The 18023-nt window shown below is 39.9% G+C and overlaps 1 non-coding gene across 1 annotated transcript; it reads left to right on the plus strand.

Annotated features, from left to right (window-relative positions):
• Positions 1-6354: 6354 nt before the first annotated feature.
• LOC112761155 (small nucleolar RNA R71) lies at positions 6355-6462 on the plus strand. The gene has a single exon (XR_003181564.1). It is a non-coding gene; the product is annotated as a small nucleolar RNA R71 (small nucleolar RNA).
• The last annotated feature ends 11561 nt before the right edge of the window (positions 6463-18023 follow it).

Raw genomic sequence — 18023 nt, forward strand, 5'->3', positions numbered from 1 at the left:
CAAGCTTTTTCTCATTTCCGTTTTAGATCCGGTTTAATTCAAGTCATCTTCTACTTTTCTGTTTATTGCATTTTACTTTTCCTTGTTTAATTTCTGCAAATCCAATTCCCAATTCCCAATTCCCTTTACAATTCAAGCCATTTACATTTCTTGCACTTTAAGATTCTACAATTTACATTTCTTGCAATCTAAGTTTCTGCAATTTATATTACTTGCACTTTAAGATTCAGCCTCTTTAATTTCTCTGCACTTTAAATTCTTGCCAATTGTCCCTCTCCCTTTTAATTTCATGCAATTTAGCTTCTGTCGAATACAAACCACTCAAATCAACTCTTGATTCGCTAGACTAAGTCATCCACTAAACTAAAATTGCTCAATCCTTCAATCCCTGTGGGATCGACCTCACTCCCGTGAGTTTTATTACTTGATGCGACCCGGTGCACTTGCCGGTTAGTTTCGTGTTGGATCGTTTTCCACACATCAAGTTTTTGGCGCCGTTGCCGGGGATTGAAATAGATTGACAATGATTAAGTGAAGTGGAGATCTAGATCTAGCATTTTTATTTTCTGTTTCTCTAACTTTGGATTAACCCACTAACTGTTTAAATTTTTGCTTGAACTAACTGAAACCTCACTTTAGCAATAAAGTGAAGTTTTCTTGGTTTCTCTGGCTTCGTATGATTCTCATACTTCAGCTTGTTGAATATACGAGAGAAGCAATTCTCTCTTACTAATCTTTCAAGCCTATCAACTGTTTGATACATTGTGTCAGCTAAACCTTTTAACCACATTTTGGACATGAATGTATTCAATCTTCATTTTTACTATTTGTGATTGTGCAGATCATGGAGAAGAACCTAACGTATCCCAGTCAGCATGGTAGTAATGTCCCCACCTTAGATGATAATGCAACCCATAACTTGAAGCACCCACTCGTCACCATGAACGACATTGCTCAGTGGTTTGAAGCTTTCCCACAAGGAAACATCATCGGATGGGAAGAACTAATGAGTGAGCTCCTAGCCAAGCTGAAACCACCTCAGGGAATTGTTAAACCAAAGGCAGAAGTGCAACCATTCACACAAGAGAAGGAAATTGAAGGTGTCCGTGCAGTCATGAACCATTCCACACATTAATAATCATCACATTCATCATGTTCTTGGGTGCGAATGAATACTTGGAATAAGAATAAGCTTGAATTGAATAGAAAAACAATAGTACTTTGTATTAATTCATGAGGAACAGCAGAGCTCCACACCTTAATCTATGGGGTGTAGAAACTCGACCGTTGAAAATTACATAAGTGAAAGTGGTCCAGGCATGGCCGAATCGCCAGCCCCCTAAACGTGATCAATGATCAAAAGTGATACAAATATAGTCTCAAAAATGATCAAAAGGTTTTTAAATAAATCACTAAAATTAGTTTTTATACTAAACTAGTAGCTAGGGTTACAAAAATAAGTAAATGATGCAGAAAATCTATTTTCGGGCCCACTTGGTGTGTGCTTGGGCTGAGCATTGAGCTTTCATGTATAGAGACTCTTTTTGGAGTTAAACGCCAGGTTGTAGCCTATTTCTGGCATTTAACTCTGATTTGCAACCTGTTTCTGGCGTTTAACTCCAGAATAGGGCAGGAAGTTGGCGTTTGAACGCCAGTTTGCGTTATCAAAACTCAGGCAAAGTATGGGCTATTATATATTGCTAGAAAGCCCTAGATGTCTACTTTCCAAAGCAATTGAGAGCACACCAATTGGGTTTCTGTAGCTCCAGAAAATCCATTTTGAGTGCAGGGAGGTTAGAATCCAATAACATCTGCAGTCCTTCTTCAGCCTCTGAATCAGATTTTTGCTCAAGTCCCTCAATTTCAGCCAGAAATTACCTGAAATCACAGAAAAACATACAAACTCATAGTGAAGTCTAGAAATGTGATTTTTATTTAAAAACTAATAAAAATATACTAAAAACTAACTAAATCATACTAAAAACTATGTAAAAACAATGCCAAAAAGCGTATAAATTATCCGCTTATCACAACATCAAAGTTAAATTGTTGCTTGTCCCCAAGCAACTGAAAATCAAATAGGATAAAAAGAAGAGAATATACTATAAATTCTAAAATATCAATGAAACTTAGCTCCAATTAGATGAGCGGGATTAGTAGCTTTTTGCCTCTGAATAGTTTTTCCATCTCACTTTATCTTTTAAAGTTCAGAATGATTGGCATCTATAGGAACTCAGAATTTAGATAGTGTTATTGATTCTCCTAGTTCAGTATGTTGATTCTTGAACACAGCTACTTTATGAGTCTTGGCCGTGGCCCTAAGTACTTTGTTTTCCAGTTTTACCACCGGATACATAAATGTCACAGACACATAACTGGGTAAACCTTTTCAGATTGTGACTCAGCTTTGCTAGAGTCCCCAATTAGAGGTATCCAGGGTTCTTAAGAACACTCTTTTTGCTTTGGATCACGACTTTAACCGCTCAGTCTCAAGCTTTTCACTTGACACCTTCACGCCATAAGCACATGGTTAGGGACAGCTTGGTTTAGCCACTTAGGCCAGGATTTTATTCCTTTGGGCCCTCCTATCCATTAATGCTCAAAGCCTTGGATCCTTTTTATTTTACCCTTGCCTTTTGGTTTAAAGGGTTACTGGCTTTTTGCTCTTGCCTTTTGGTTTAAAGAGCTATTGGCTTTTTCTGCTTGCTTTTTCTTTTTCTTTTTCTTTTTTTTTTCTTTTATTTTTGCCATATTTTTTTTGCAAGCCTTGTTATTCACTGCTTTTTCTTGCTTCAAGAGTCAATTTTATGATTTTTCAGATTATCAAATAACATTTCTCCTTTTTCATCATTCTTTCAAGAGCCAACAATTTTAACATTCATAAACAACAAATTCAAAAGACATATGCACTGTTCAAGCATTCATTCAGAAAATAAAAAGTATTGTCACCACATCAAAATAATTAAACTAATTTCAAAGATGAATTCAAAATTATGTACTTCTTGTTCTTTTGTGATTAAAACATTTTTCATTTAAGAAAGGTGATGGATTCATAGGACATTCATAGCTTTAAGGCATAGACACTTAAACACTAATGATCATGTAATAAAGACACAAACATGAATAAAACATAAAGCATAGAGAATGAAAATAGAAAAAATAAATAGACAAGGAGATTAAGGAACGGGTCCACCTTAGTGAGGGTGGCGTCTTCCTCCTCTTGAAGAACCAATGGTGCTTTGGAGCTCCTATATGTCTCTTCCTTGCCTTTGTTGCTCCTCCCTCATAGCTCTTTGATCTTCTCTAATTTCATGGAGGAGGATGGAATGCTCTTGGTGCTCCACCCTTAGTTGTCCCATGTTGGAACTTAATTCTCCTAGGGAGGTGTTAATTTTCTCCCAATAGTTTTGTGGAGGGAAGTGCATCCCTTGAGGCATCTCAGGGATTTCATGATGAGGAATTTCCTCATGCTCTTGTTGAGGTCCATGAGTGGGCTCTCTTGTTTGCTCCATCCTCTTCTTAGTGATTGTCTTGTCCTCTTCAATGAGGATGTCTCCCATTGAGCTCCTTCCACAGAAATGTCCCTAAGGACTAGGTCCAACCTTTGATCAAAATTGACCCTTCTAGTGAAAGGGTGAGGATCACCTTTTTCTTTGCCACAACTTCATAGAAGTGGTCTTGATGGACCTTTGAGATGAATATCTCCATCTCCCATGACTTAGAGGTGGAAGCAATTGCCTTCCCTTTCCTCTTTCTTGAGGTTTCTCTGGCCTTAGGTGCTATTAATGGTTATGAAAAAATAAAAAGCAACACTTTTACCACACCAAACTTAAAATGTTTGCTCGTCCTCGAGCAAAAGAAAAAGGAAAATAGTAGAAGAAGAAGAAAATGGAGGAGATGGAGGGGAAGTGTGTATTCGGCCAAGAGGGAGAAGAAGTGTTTGTAATGTGTGAAAATGAAGTAGTGTTGAAGGGTTTATATAGGGGTGGGGGGAGGGTTAGGTTTTGTGTATTAGGGTTGGGTTTGGGAGGGAAATGGATTTTGAATTTAGAGGTAGGTGGGGTTTTTAGGGAAGAGTGGATAGATGTGAATGGTGAAGGGTATTTGGGGAAGAGATATGGAAGTGATTGGTGAATGGTATTTGGGAAAGAGTGTTATGAAAGGGTGTAAAGAAGAGAGAAGAAGAGGTGGGGTAGGTGGGAATCCTGTGGGGTCCACAGATCCGGAGGGGTCAAGGACTTAACATCCCTGCTCCATTTAGACGTGCAAAACGCCCTTAGAGTGCATTTCTGGCGTTAAACGCCAGGTTGCTGCTTGTTTCTGGCGTTTAACGCTAGCTTTTCTCCCATTCTTGGCGTTAAATGCCAATTAGATGCTCTGTTCTGGCGTTAAACGCCATTCTGGTGCATGTTTCTGGCGTTAAACACCCAGAATGGTGCCAGACTGGGTGTTTAACGCCCATTCTGCTACTCTTTCTGGCATTTAAACGCTAGTAAGCTCTTCCTCCAGGGGGTGAGCTATTTTTCATTCTGTTTTTTATTTTTCAATTGTTTTTGTGACTTCACATGATCATCAACCTAAAGAAAACATGAAATAGCAATGGAAAATAAATAGATATAATTAAATAACATTGGATTGCCTCCCAACAAGTGCTTCTTTAATGTCAATAGCTTGACAGTGAGCTCTCATGGAGCCTCACAGATAATCAGAGCAGGGTTGGGGCCTCTCAACACCAAACTTAGAGTTTGGTTGTGGCCTCCCAACACCAAACTGAGAGTTTGAATGTGGGGGTTTTTTTTTACTCTGTATTGAGAGAAGCTTTTCATGCTTCCTCTCCATGGTTACAAAAGGAGAACCTTGAGTCTTGAATACAAGGTAGTCTTCATTCAACTGAAGGACCAACTCTCCTCTGTCAACATCAATCACAGCTTTTTCTGTGGCTAGGAAGGGTCTGCCAAGGATGATAGATTCATCCTCATCCTTCCCAGTGTCTAGGATTATGAAATCAGCAGGGATGTAAAGGACTTCAACCTTTACTAGCATGTCCTCTACTAGTCCATAAGCCTATTTCATTGATTTGTCTGCCATTTCTAGTGAGATTCTTGCAGCTTGTACCTTAAAGATTCCCAGTTCCTCCATTACAGAGAATGGCATGAGGTTTATCCCTGACCCCAGGTCACACAGAGCCTTCTCAAAGGTCATAGTGCCTATGGTACAAGGTATGAAGAATTTTCCGGGATCCGATTTCTTCTGTGTAATGTCTGCCTCATTAATGCATTTAGTTCATTGGTGAGCAAGGGGAGGTTCATCCTCCCAAGTCTCAGTACCAAATAACTTGGTATTCAGCTTCATGATTGCTCCTAGATATTTAGCAACACTCTCTTCAGTGATGTCTTCATCCTCTTCAGAGGAAGAATATTCATCAGAGCTCATGAATGGCAGAAGGAAGTTCAATGGAATCTTTATGGTCTTTGTATAAGCCTCAGATTCCTTTGGTTCATCAAAGGAAAACTCCTTTCTATCCAGAGGACGTCCCATGAGGCCTTTCTCACTGAGACTCACGTCCTCCTCACTCTCTCCAGGTTCGGCCATGTTGGTCATGGTTATGGCCTTGCACTCTCTCTTGCGATTTTCTTCTATATTGCTTGGGAGAGTACTGGGAGGAGTTTCAGTAATCTTCTTACTCAGCTGACCCACCTGTGCCTCCAAATTTCTAATAGAGGACCTTGTTTCATTCATAAAACTTAGTGTGGTCTTGGATAGATCAGAGACTATGGTTGCCAGGCCAGAATGGCTCTGTTCAGAATTCTCTGTCTGTTGCTGAGAAGATGATGGAAAAGGCTTGCTATTGCTAAACCTATTTCTTCCACTATTATTATTGAAGCCTTGTTGAGGCTTCTGTTGATCCTTCCATGAGAGATTAGGATGATTTCTCCATGAAGGATTATAGGTGTTTCCATAGGATTCTCCCATGTAATTCACCTCTGCCATTGCAGGGTTCTTAGGATTATAAGCTTCTTCTTCAGAAGATGCTTCTTTAGTACTGTTGGATGCAGCTTGCAATCTATTCAGACTCTGAGAAATCATATTCACTTACTGAGTCAATATTTTGTTCTGAGCCAATATGGCATTCAGAGTATCAATTTCAAGAACTCCCTTTTTCTGAGGCGTCCCATTATTCACAGGACTCCTTTCAGAGGTGTACATGAACTAGTTATTTGCAATAATTTCAATGAGTTCCTGAGCTTCTGCAGTGGTTTTTAGATGAAGAGATCCTTCTGCAGAATGGTCCGATGACATTTTTGACAACTCAGACAGACCATCATAGAATATACATATGATGCTCCTTTCTGGAAGCATGTCAGTAGGACACCTTTTGATCAATTGCTTATATCTTTCCCAAGCTTCATAGAGGGACTCACCTTCCTTCTGTCTGAAGGTTTGGATTTCCACTCTAAGCTTGCTCATCTTTTAAGGTGGAAAGAATTTGGCCAAGAAAGCACTGACCAGCTTTTCCCAAGAGTTCAGGCTTTCCTTAGGTTGTGAATTCAACCATGTTCTAGCTCTGTCTCTTACAGCAAAATGGAAAAGCATAAGCCTGTAGACCTCGGGATCAACTTCATTGGTCTTGACAGTGTCACAGATTTGCAAGAATTCAGCTAAGAACTGATGAGGATCTTCCAATGGGAGTCCATGAAACTTGCAATTCTGTTGCATTAAAGAAACTAATTAAGGCTTAAGCTCAAAGTTGTTTGTTCCAATGGCAGGAATTGAGATGCTTCTTCCATAGAAGTTAGAAGAGGGTGCAATGAAGTCACCAAGCATCTTCCTTGCATTGTTGGCATTGTTGTTATTTTCGGCCATGTCTCCTTCTTTTTCGAAAAATTCTGTCAGGTCCTCTCCAGAGGGTTGTGCTTTAGCTTCTCTTAGTTTCCCCTTAAAAGTCCTTTCAGGTTTAGGATCAGCTTCAATAAGAATGTCTTTATCCCTGTTCCTGCTCATATGAAAAAGAAGAGAACAGAAAAGAAGAGGAATTCTCTATGTCACAGTATAGAGATTCCTTTATGTGAGTAGAAGTAGAGAAGAATAGAAGAAGGAGATGAGAGGGGGAAGAATTCGAAAATAAAATAAAAATATTTTTGTTTTTATTTTAAATATTAGTTATAATTCGAAAATTAAAAAGAAAAATAAAATTAAATTAAAATTTAAAACAATTAGTTAATTAAAATGGTTAGTGATTTTCGAAAAACAATTAGTTAATTTGAAAAAGTGTTAGTGATTTTCGAAAATCAGAGAGAGGAAAGTAGTTAGATAGTTTTGAAAAAGATAAGAATTTTAAAATCAAACAAAAAGTCAAGTGGTTAATTGAAAAAGATTTTGAGAATCAATTTTGAAAAGATAAGAAGTTAGAAAAGATTTTGAAATTGAGTTTTGAAAAAGATATGATTGAAATTTATTTTGAAAAAGATTTGAAAAAGAAATTTAAAAGATTGAATTTTGAAATTAAAGTTGATTACTTGACTAATAAGAAACTAAAAGATATGATTTTAAAATTTCAAGATTGAAACTTTTCTTAATAGGCAAGTAACAACTTGATATTTTTAAATCAAAATATTAATTGGTAGCATTAATTTCGAAAATATGAGATAAAATAATAAAAAGATTTTGAAAATTAAAATTTAAAAAAAAAATTTGAAAAAAAATATAAAAATAAATGAAAAAGATTTGATTTTTGAAAAAGATTTGAAAAGATAGAATTTTTAAATTGAAAATTTGACTTGACTTATAAGAAACAACTAGATTTTTAAAAATTTTTGACTAAGTCAATCCAAATTTTCGAATTTTATGAGAAAAATAAGGGAAAGATATTTTTTGATTTTTGAATTTTTAATGAAGAGAGAGAAAAACACTAAAATGATGCAAAACATGAAAAATTCAAGATCAAAACTAATAATACATGCAAGAACACTTTGAATATCAAGATGAACACCAAGAACATTTTGAATGTCAAGATGAACACCAAGAACTTATTTTTGAAAATTTTTAAGAAAAAAAAGACATGCAAGACACCAAACTTAAAAATTTTCAAACTTTAGACACTAACAAATTGAAAATGCATATGAAAAACAAGAAAAGACACAAAATATGAAAATGAAAAGATCAAACAAGAAGATCATCAAGAACAACTTGAAGATCATGAAGAACACTATGCATGAATTTTCGAAAATAAGAAAAATGCAATTGACACCTGTTCATACCTTGGGTCGAACTGTCCTACCCGGGATGTTCTACCAACAAGACGACCGACCTCTTCAGGTCAGGACAATCCGACCTCTTCTCAAAGAGCTCGGCCAAATCGACAGGAAAGCCCAAAAAAGGGCCCAACTCGAGGAATACGACCCAAATCCAAAGGCAGCCCAAGCCTATAGAGATAAGGGCAGTTCCTTTAAAGATAAGCTGACCTCACCAAAAGATAAGATAAAGATAACTAACTTATCTTATCTAAAAAGGTCACTCCACGCTACTATAAATACACTGGAGCACCCAGGTATAACTCATACTCTGATTCTACTAAAAACCTGCTTAATACCCTTGCTAACTTAAGCATCGGAGTCCCTTGCAGGTACCACCACCCTCCGGTGACAAAGGATCAGCAGCATTACCAGTCCAACAAGTCGGAGCGACTGCTCCGGCCACCACCCACAGCCGGACACGTCATTGTCAATCAGTACAGAAGATCTCGTCCGAGATCGACCTACAGTTTCAGATAACCCCCTAAACATTGGCACCATTGCCGGGATCCGGAAGTCATCCCATCACCATGGCAGATGACCATGACAACGATCACGATTCAGATCTGAAAGATAGAACACCGCACAAGAATGCGGACACTACATCAAAAGATACACCTCAACCTAACAAAACACTGATTCACCGACGGTGGAAGCCATGGAGGCACTTCAAGATCGCTTGAAGCAACTCAAAAAAGGGGCGGAGCATCAACGAGAAGCTGAGAAAAACCTACAAAGGGAAATAAGACGACGCCGGGAATTGGAGGACAAACTCCTAAAAATCGAAGCCAATCTCAAGGCCAAAGCTAATCGATCCTCTCATAAGGATAGCTCCCGCAAGGATCAAGATCCATTTACCAAGGAGATCATGAAGACCAAAATCCCGAAAGACTTTAAGCTCCCGGATATGACTTTGTATGACGGTACTACAGACCCCGGCCATCATCTCAGCAATTTTAGAAGTAGAATGTACCTCACCAACGCCTCAGATGCAGTTCGCTGCAAAGCCTTTCCAACTACTCTAACAAAGACAGCAATTAGATGGTTCGACAATCTACCTCCTAGCTCCATCTCAAGCTTCGACGACTTAGCCAAGAATTTTCTAGCCAGATTCTCCATCCAAAAAGGCCAAGTCTACTAGGAATCAAGCAAGGAGATCGGGAAAGTCTTCGTAACTACATGGAAAGATTCAACAAAATATGCCTAGACATACAAAGCCTACCAACAGAGGCCGCTATCATGGGCCTCATCAATGGCCTGCGAGAGGGACCTTTTAGCCAATCTATATCAAAAAAATACCCCACATCTCTGAACAAAGTGCAAGAACGAGCGGAGAAATACATCAACATGGAGGAAAATTCTTGACTAGGAGAGAACTCAAAATCCGGATTCACCTATCCCTCCCGGGACAAGGATAAAGAGTCCAAAAAGAAGGAAGATCGACATGGGGAAAAAATAAAAAAATACCACAATTACACCCCTCTTCGGGTGTCCCTTGTGGACGTCTACAGAGAAGTCTGCCACACTGAAAACATACCTCCAGATCGACCACTCAAAGGCAAGAAAGGAGGAGGAAACCGGACCGAATATTCTGAGTACCATCGAATCCGCGGGCATTCCACCAACAAATATTTTGACTTAAAAAATGTCATAGAAAAAGTAGTAAGAGAGGGAAAACTAGATCGGTATCTGGCCACCCAGGACGATGAGTAAAGAAAAAAAAGAAGGGACGAAGATGTCGGACGAACAGAGCGATCACCTCGTACACCAGAAAGACACGTCCATATGATACACGGTGGATTTGCGGGAGGAGGAATCTCCAAATCATCTCGCAAAAGATACTTTAAAGAAGTGTATCATGTTGAGGGGAAAGAGGAAACACCCGACATCCCTGTAATTACTTTCACCAAAGAAGACGCATCTGGTATCATCTTAGGACACGACGATCCCATGGTCATCACAATTATACTAGAAAACGCAAATCTCCATTGCACCCTGATAGACCAAGGGAGCTCCGCCGACATCTTGTCCAAAACTGCCTTCGACAAGCTCGGCCTGGAAGAAAAAGAACTCAGAGCATATCCGAAAAGTCTGTTCGGACTGGGAGACACCCCAGTTCAACCACTTGGATACATATCACTACACACAACCTTTGAGAAAGGGAACCAATGAAAAACACTCAAGATAGACTACATCGTGGTCGACATGAGCTTAGCTTTCAACGCCCTAATAGGTCGGACAACACTGAATCAGCTCGGCGCAATAGTCTTGACTCCACATCTGTGCATGAAATTCCCAACTGCAGAAGGGATAGCTACAATAAAAGCAGACCAGAAGATGGCGCACCGCTATTACAACGAAAGTCTAAACCTCAGAGGCAGAGGAGAAGAATTCCACACAATCGAACTCAGTGGAGTTCAGAGGCGGGAATAACTCCGCCCACAACCTGAAGGTGAAATAGAAAAAGTCCAGATCGGAGATATCCCGGACAAAACAACCAATATTGGTACGACCCTAAAGGGAGACATAAAAGAATCAATTGTACAGTTCTTACGAGATAATGTCGACCTCTTTGCATGGAAGGCTGCAGACATGCCGGGTATAGACCCCAAATTAATGTGCCACAAGTTGGCGGTCTACCCAGGATCTCGTCCAGTATAACAACGGCGAAGAAAGCTCAGGCCAGAACGATCCCAAGCTGTGGAAGAGCAGGTACAAGCTCTACTAGAAGCAGGATTCATAAGAGAAGTCAAGTATCCACTATGGCTAGCTAACGTCGTCTTGGTGAAAAAATCAAATGGGAAGTGGCGAATGTGCACCGATTACACTGATCTCCACAAAACCTGCCCAAAAGATCCTTATCCACTCCCAAGTATCGACGCTCTGCTAGATGCCTCCTCCGGATATAAATACCTCTCATTTATGGACGCATATTCGGGATATAACCAAATCCCAATGTATCCACCCGACCAAGAAAAAACTTCATTTTTAACCCTAAAAGCAAACTACTGCTACATCGTCATGCCTTTTGGTATCAAAAATGAAAGAGCTACTTATTAGAGATTAATGAATAAGATCTTTACCGATCACATAAAAAAAATCATGGAAGTCTATGTGGACGACATGTTAATAAAGACACAAGGTAAGGAGACGCTATTATCCGACTTCGATACTATAAGAAGGCATGGCATGCGACTCAATCCTGCAAAATACACCTTCGCAGTAGAAGCTGGAAAATTCTTGGGTTTTATGCTCACACAAAGAGGAATAGAGGAAAATCCGGATAAATGTCGGGCCATACTCGACATGAAGAGCCCGACTTCTGTCAAAGAGGTACAACAACTCAACGGGAGGTTGGCAGCCTTGTCCAGATTTCTAGCCGGATCGGCAATAAGATCTCTCCCCTTCTACGCTACTCTAAGGAAGGGAAAAAGTTCGAATGGACAAAAGAGTGCGAGCAAGCCTTCCAAGATTTCAAAAGATTCATGGGATAACCACCTATCCTAACTCGGCCACGGGAAGGAGAACCACTCACATTGTACCTCGCAGTAGGAAGTCGGGCAGTAGCCTCAGCACTAGTTCGAGATGATGACAGTGGGCAACAACCCATATACTTCATCAGTAAAGCATTACAAGGGTCCGAGCTGAACTACCAAAAAATAGAAAAGTTTGCATACGCCCTCATACTAACATCTCGATGACTTCATCAATACTTCCAAGCCCACACCATTAGGGTTCGGACTAACCAGCCTATAAAAGGAATTTTACAGAAAACAGACCTAGCAGGCAGAATTTTGCAATGGGCAGTCGAGTTGTCCGAATTTGATCTTCAATACGAAGCTCGGACAGCCATCAAGTCACAATACCTGGCCGACTTCATCGCAGAATTTACGGACACCCCGGAACCCCCCACAGAATGGAGTCTCTACGTGGACGGTTCTTCAAATAAAACTAGAAGCGGCACAGGTGTGATAATTGATAGCGACCGAGGAACCCAAATCGAACTCTCCCTCAAATTCGGGTTTCCTGCCTCGAACAACCAAGCAGAATATGAGGCACTACTAGCTGGTTTGAAGCTGGCTAGAGAGGTTGGAGCTCAAAAGCTTATCATCTTCAGCGATTCACAAGTAGTCACTTCACAAATAGCAAGAAGCTACCAAGCCAGAGATTTCACCATGAAAAAATATTTGGACAAAACCAGGGAACAGCTCGGACGACTAGGAGAATATGAAGTCCGTCACATACCCCGAGAACAGAATGCCCGAGCTGACGCACTCTCAAAACTAGCCAGCACCAAACCAGGGGGCAACAATAGAAGCCTCATCCAAGAAATGCTGCATTCTCCGTCAATCTCGGAAGAAGAAAAAATCCTAGCCATAATAGGTCAGGATCAAGGATGGATGACCCCCATAATTAACTACCTCAAAACAGAAACACTCCCCACAGATGAAAAGGAGGCAAAGAGGTTAAAACGGGAGGCACAACACTACACTATCATAAATAATACTCTATACAAAAGAGGGATTTCAATACCATTGTTAAAATGTGTGCCGACTTCCAATACAAGGGAGTTCTAGAAGAAATACACAGTGGCTTTTGTGGCAACCATCTCGGAGTGCAAGCACTTACCAAAAAAGTACTCCGGGCAGGATTTTTTCGGCCAACTCTATAAAAAGAGGCCACAGAGTTCGTAAAGACATGTCCACCCTGTCAAAAACATGCCAACTTTCACATCGCCCCGCCAGAGGAGCTCATCAGCGTGACCTCACCTTGGCCATTTGCAAAATGGGGACTCGACCTTCTCGGAACCTTCCCTCAGGGATCGGGACAAGTTAAATTCCTCATAGTAGGGGTAGACTATTTCACAAAGTGGATCGAGGCAGAACCCCTAGCCAACGCCACTGCTCAAAGAAGTCAAAAATTCCTATATAGGAACATTGTCACAAGGTTCGGGATTCCATACTCCATCACCACAGACAATGGCACCCAATTCACAGATGCAGGCTTCAGAAAGTTAGTGGTCAACTTGAACATAAAATACCAGTTCAATTCCGTAGAACATCCCCAAGCCAATGGACAAGTCGAAGCTGCCAACAAGGTCATATTGGCCAGACTAAAATGGAGATTACAAGACACAAAGGGAGCCTGGGCTGAAGAGCTCCCACAAGTCCTATGGGCATATCGAACAACGCCGCATTCCACCACAAAGGAATCACCCTTCCGATTAGCGTACGGAATGGAGGCAATGATCCCAGTAGAGATCGAAGAAGGATCGCCTAGAGTGATCCACTATAATGAAGAAGCCAACTCCTAACTTCAGAGGGAAGAACTCGACCTACTTCCGGAAGTCCAAGAAAGAGCTCGGATCGGGGAAGAAGTACTAAAGTGTCAAATGGCTTCGAGATATAATCAAAAGGTAGTGTCACAAGGTTTCGCTGAGAACGACCTCACCCTAATCCAAAACGATGGAACAACTCGACCTGGAGAAGAAAAGTTGGCAGCAAACTGGAAAGGACCCTACTGAGTCGTAGAAATACTTGAGAAGGGCTACTACAGACTGTCCGAACTCGATGGACGGGAGCTTCCTAGGTCGTGGCACGTGACGTGGCAGAAATTGGCGGATTAAGAAATTGATGTAAGAGGAACGTTGCAAGTACATTCCTTAACCAACAAAAATCCGCTTATCAATTTAGAAGGGTTGTCACAAAATTAGAATTAAAATACTGGGAGTATGAATCCCAGGTCGTCTCCCAACGAGTTGTAGAAAGATGTGCTATTTTATTAATCAGATGTTTTCTAAAATGGTTTGAGTTGATAAACAGGAAATTAAATCAGAGAATTTATGTAATTTAAATAAAAACCTTGACCGGGAGTAGATTAGTCGGAAGTCCTATCCTTGTTGGAGTTCTCCCAAGATCAATTGATAATTGAAGGTTGTTCTGCTCAGTTATCCCTTACCAGATAAAGGAAAGTTAAACAAGTTGAAAGTCAGTTTCTATTCACAAGTTCTAATCCTCTCCCTTGGGAAGGACTAGTGTCAGTGACTAGAGGGCGACCCAACGATAAACCCAATTATAATTTTACTCTTCAGCATTCCAACTCAAGGTCCTCCTTTCAATCAACTCCCAATCAAGTTATGGAACTACTCGCTCATTATGATTGTAAACTTCACAAAATAAGAAAGGGAAATAAAGAAAGACATGATAAATAATAATAATAATCAAAGAGACCAATTAAAAATAAAAATAGTTCTTGTATTAATAAATTCTAAAAATAATCCAATAGTAATTCTAAACAAATTAAGGACATGAAAGAGTAAGTGACAAGTAAAAAAACAAACTAGAATGATGAAGTCTTGGCGGAGGTAATAACTCTTCTCAATATCCCAATCCAAAAAGCAATAAAAATAAAATCCTAAGAACTATGAATGTGTAGAGAGAAAATCTAGAGGAGGAGTAAAATCAGATCTCAAAAACTAAAAATTATGCGTAATGAATGTTCCCCTCGTCTCTGTATGTTCCCTGGCTTTAATATGCTTTTCTGGGCTGAAAACTGGGTCAAAACATGGCCCAAAATCACCCCCAGTGAATTTTGCAGATTCTGCAGATCGCGCACGTCACGCGATCGCGTCATCCATGCGTTCGCGTCATCCAGCGTTTTGCCTTGTCACGCGTGCGCGTCGTCCATGCATTCGCGTCACTTGTGCAGTTTTCAATCCATGCATTCGCGTCAGGCATGCGATCGCGTCACTGCAATTTCCTCTATTTCGCACGGTTGCGTGAGCCATGCACCCGCGTCACTTCTCGCTGGTCATCTCCTTAATTTCTTGTGTTCCTTCCATTTTTGCAAGCCTCCTTTCCAATCCCAAGTCATTCATGCCCTATAAAGCCTGAAACACTTAACACACGGATCACGGCATCGAATGGAATAAAGGAGAATTAAAATACATAATTAAAGTCTCTAGAAAGCAAGTTTTCAACCGTGGAGTAATTTTGGGAAGGAATTGTAAATACATGCTAATTTAATGAATAAGTGGGTAAAGATTTGATAAAACCACACAATTAAACACAATATAAACCATAAAATAATGGTTTATTAACCTCCCCACACTTAGACATTAGCATGTCCTTATGCTTAGTTGAAGGAGATAAAATAAATGAGTAGGAACATGTAAAACTCATGCAATGCAATGCAACCTATATATGTGAATGCAACTATATGATTCTTGTCCACTTGGTCAAAAGTAAATAAGCTCTTCAAGACAATCACAAATCAAATTCCACTAATTCAATTCTTATACAATAAGAACAGATAAAAATGCAAGAAGGTAGCTCATGAAAGCAGGGAACATAGAAATTAGGCATTGAACCCTCACTGATGATGTATGTACACTCTAGTCTCTGTAGTGTATAGGGTAATCACTCTATCCTTCTCTAATCATGCTTTCTAATTTTTTTGTTCTTCACCTAACCGATCAACAACATTTAATGTACCAATGCAAACATCATGAGGTCTCTCAAGGTTGTAATGGGGCCAAGGTAAGGGTAAGGGTACATATATGGCTAAGTAAGCTTATAAATTGAATCTTTAATTAACCCAAGCTTTCACCTAACACACATATATATTCTATATAACTTAAATTTCACACCTAGCTACCCAAAATTTCCCTTTCACATTCCATACTCATGTATCAACTTTTATTTTAATTTTATCATATATGCATTGATCCTTGAATTTTAACTTAGCATTGGGGTAATTTTGTCCCCTTATTTATTTATTGAATATTTTTGGATTTAATTTTTTTTTATGCAACTAACCTATTTTTTTTAAGAATAAAAATAAACATATCTTATCAATGCACATAGGTTTTTAATTTTCTTTTATAGTTTCACATGAGTAGGTACCCAAATTCTCATTATATTATCATGACACATTCCCTTATTATCTTTTGTTCCTACAATTTTCTCATACTTAATTAACACACGATTCTATCTTAAGCTAACCAAAGATTCAATTGGGATATATAATTATTTTCCGCTTAAGGCTAGTGATGTGGTAAAATACAGAACAAATGGGATTTAAAGGCTCAAAGTGGCTAACAAAGGTAACTTAAGGGGTAGGCTTAATTTGGATAAGTGGGCTAAACAAATAATGGCCTCAATCATATGCAAGCATATAAATATATTAAACATTGGACATATAGGATGAAACAAAATATAGATTACAATCATAGAGAAGTAAACACACAAGAATAAAATAATTATGGTTAAATAATGTAACCATGTATTTAGGCTCAAAGTCTCACAGGTTGTGTGTTCTTTAGCTCAAAAACCATGTTCCAAATACAACTTCAAGCAAATTTAAAATAAAAGTTTTGATTAAAATTAGTGAAATTTTGTTCTAAAAATTGAGTCTTAGAAGAAACTTATTATCTTTTCAATCAAGTAGAACATGCATGCAACTAACCTATTACTATGCAGTCTATCCTATTCTACAAAAGAAAAACCAACTAAATATCCTATTTCATTGGTGTTAAGGAAGAGAAATTACCTCTGGAAGTCAGGTACTGAACGACCTCCCCACACTTAAGGCTTTGCACCATCTTCGGTGCCATCTATCAGGAACAAAGGTGGGCTGGTAGCAATATCTCCACAGTCGGGACCGTCATGGCTCCCGGTGCTGGTAAATGAAGTGGAGTCCGGGGTGTCTGGGTCTTAGTATTTTCCCATAAGTAGCTCCTTGAGGTGTGTGAATCGGCGCTTATTACGACGCTCTCTTAGCTTTGCTTTGTGTTCCTGCCGATCCAACCTCTCAAGTATCTGATGGAGCAGTTGGTTTGTTGTAGGTGCTTGTGATGTTGAAGGTGGAATGTCTTCAGCCGGTTCAGTAGGCTGGCGTGTAGTGGCTATTGGAGGTCTGATATATTTCCCGTTAGGGACGTACTGATCATCCCGTGGGAGCATGGCTTTGGTGTCCCCAGCTCTGTAGGAGACTCCGACTGCTGAGACGAGATCTGAAACCAAGGCGGGAAAGGGTAAGTTACCCACAATTTGTACATGTCCCATTGCATTCCGGATGTGTCTCGGTAGGTTTAGAGGCTGGTATGTGAGGATGCACCATAGTAGAACGGCCATGCCTGCAGTGAAGGAGGACTCGTGGGTGCTCGGAAAGACGTAATGGAACATAATCTGTGCCCATACGCGAGCCTCCAAGGTAAGTGCGGAAGCCGATATTCCCTTAGGACGGGATCGATGGTATCCGTAGATCCATCTGCTGCCAGGTAGTGCGATAACTCCGAGAACAGCGTCCCAGTCAAATTGGTACGTCTGGCGCTTGAGTGCAGCCTCTTGAAATATGTCCGGTCCTTCTGGAGTAGGGGGAAGATCTAAAGCTCGTTGAATGGCCTCTTCTGTAATGGGGACTTGCTTCTGACGGACATAGACAGACTGCAGGGTTGGCAGGTGGAAATTAGAGTAGAACTCGACTACCCAGGAAAGATTAACCTGCCGTGGCTATCTCTGTAGGAAACCCCATTGTCTTCGTTCAATTTGCAGCTCAACAAATTCAGCAATACGGGTTGGGAGGATAAGAAGGTATTCGTTGTTGTAACTTCTTTCTGCCAGGATGGGGAACATCTGCTCACAGTAGCGGTTGGTAAATCGCGCAGTGTCCTTTGCTGGGAAGGCTTTCTCTTTTTCATCAACCTTTATAATCTTCTTAATTCTTTTTGTT

Source organism: Arachis hypogaea, chromosome 16 (genome assembly GCF_003086295.3).
Source record: "Arachis hypogaea cultivar Tifrunner chromosome 16, arahy.Tifrunner.gnm2.J5K5, whole genome shotgun sequence".
In the NCBI taxonomy this organism is placed as follows: Eukaryota; Viridiplantae; Streptophyta; class Magnoliopsida; order Fabales; family Fabaceae; genus Arachis; species Arachis hypogaea.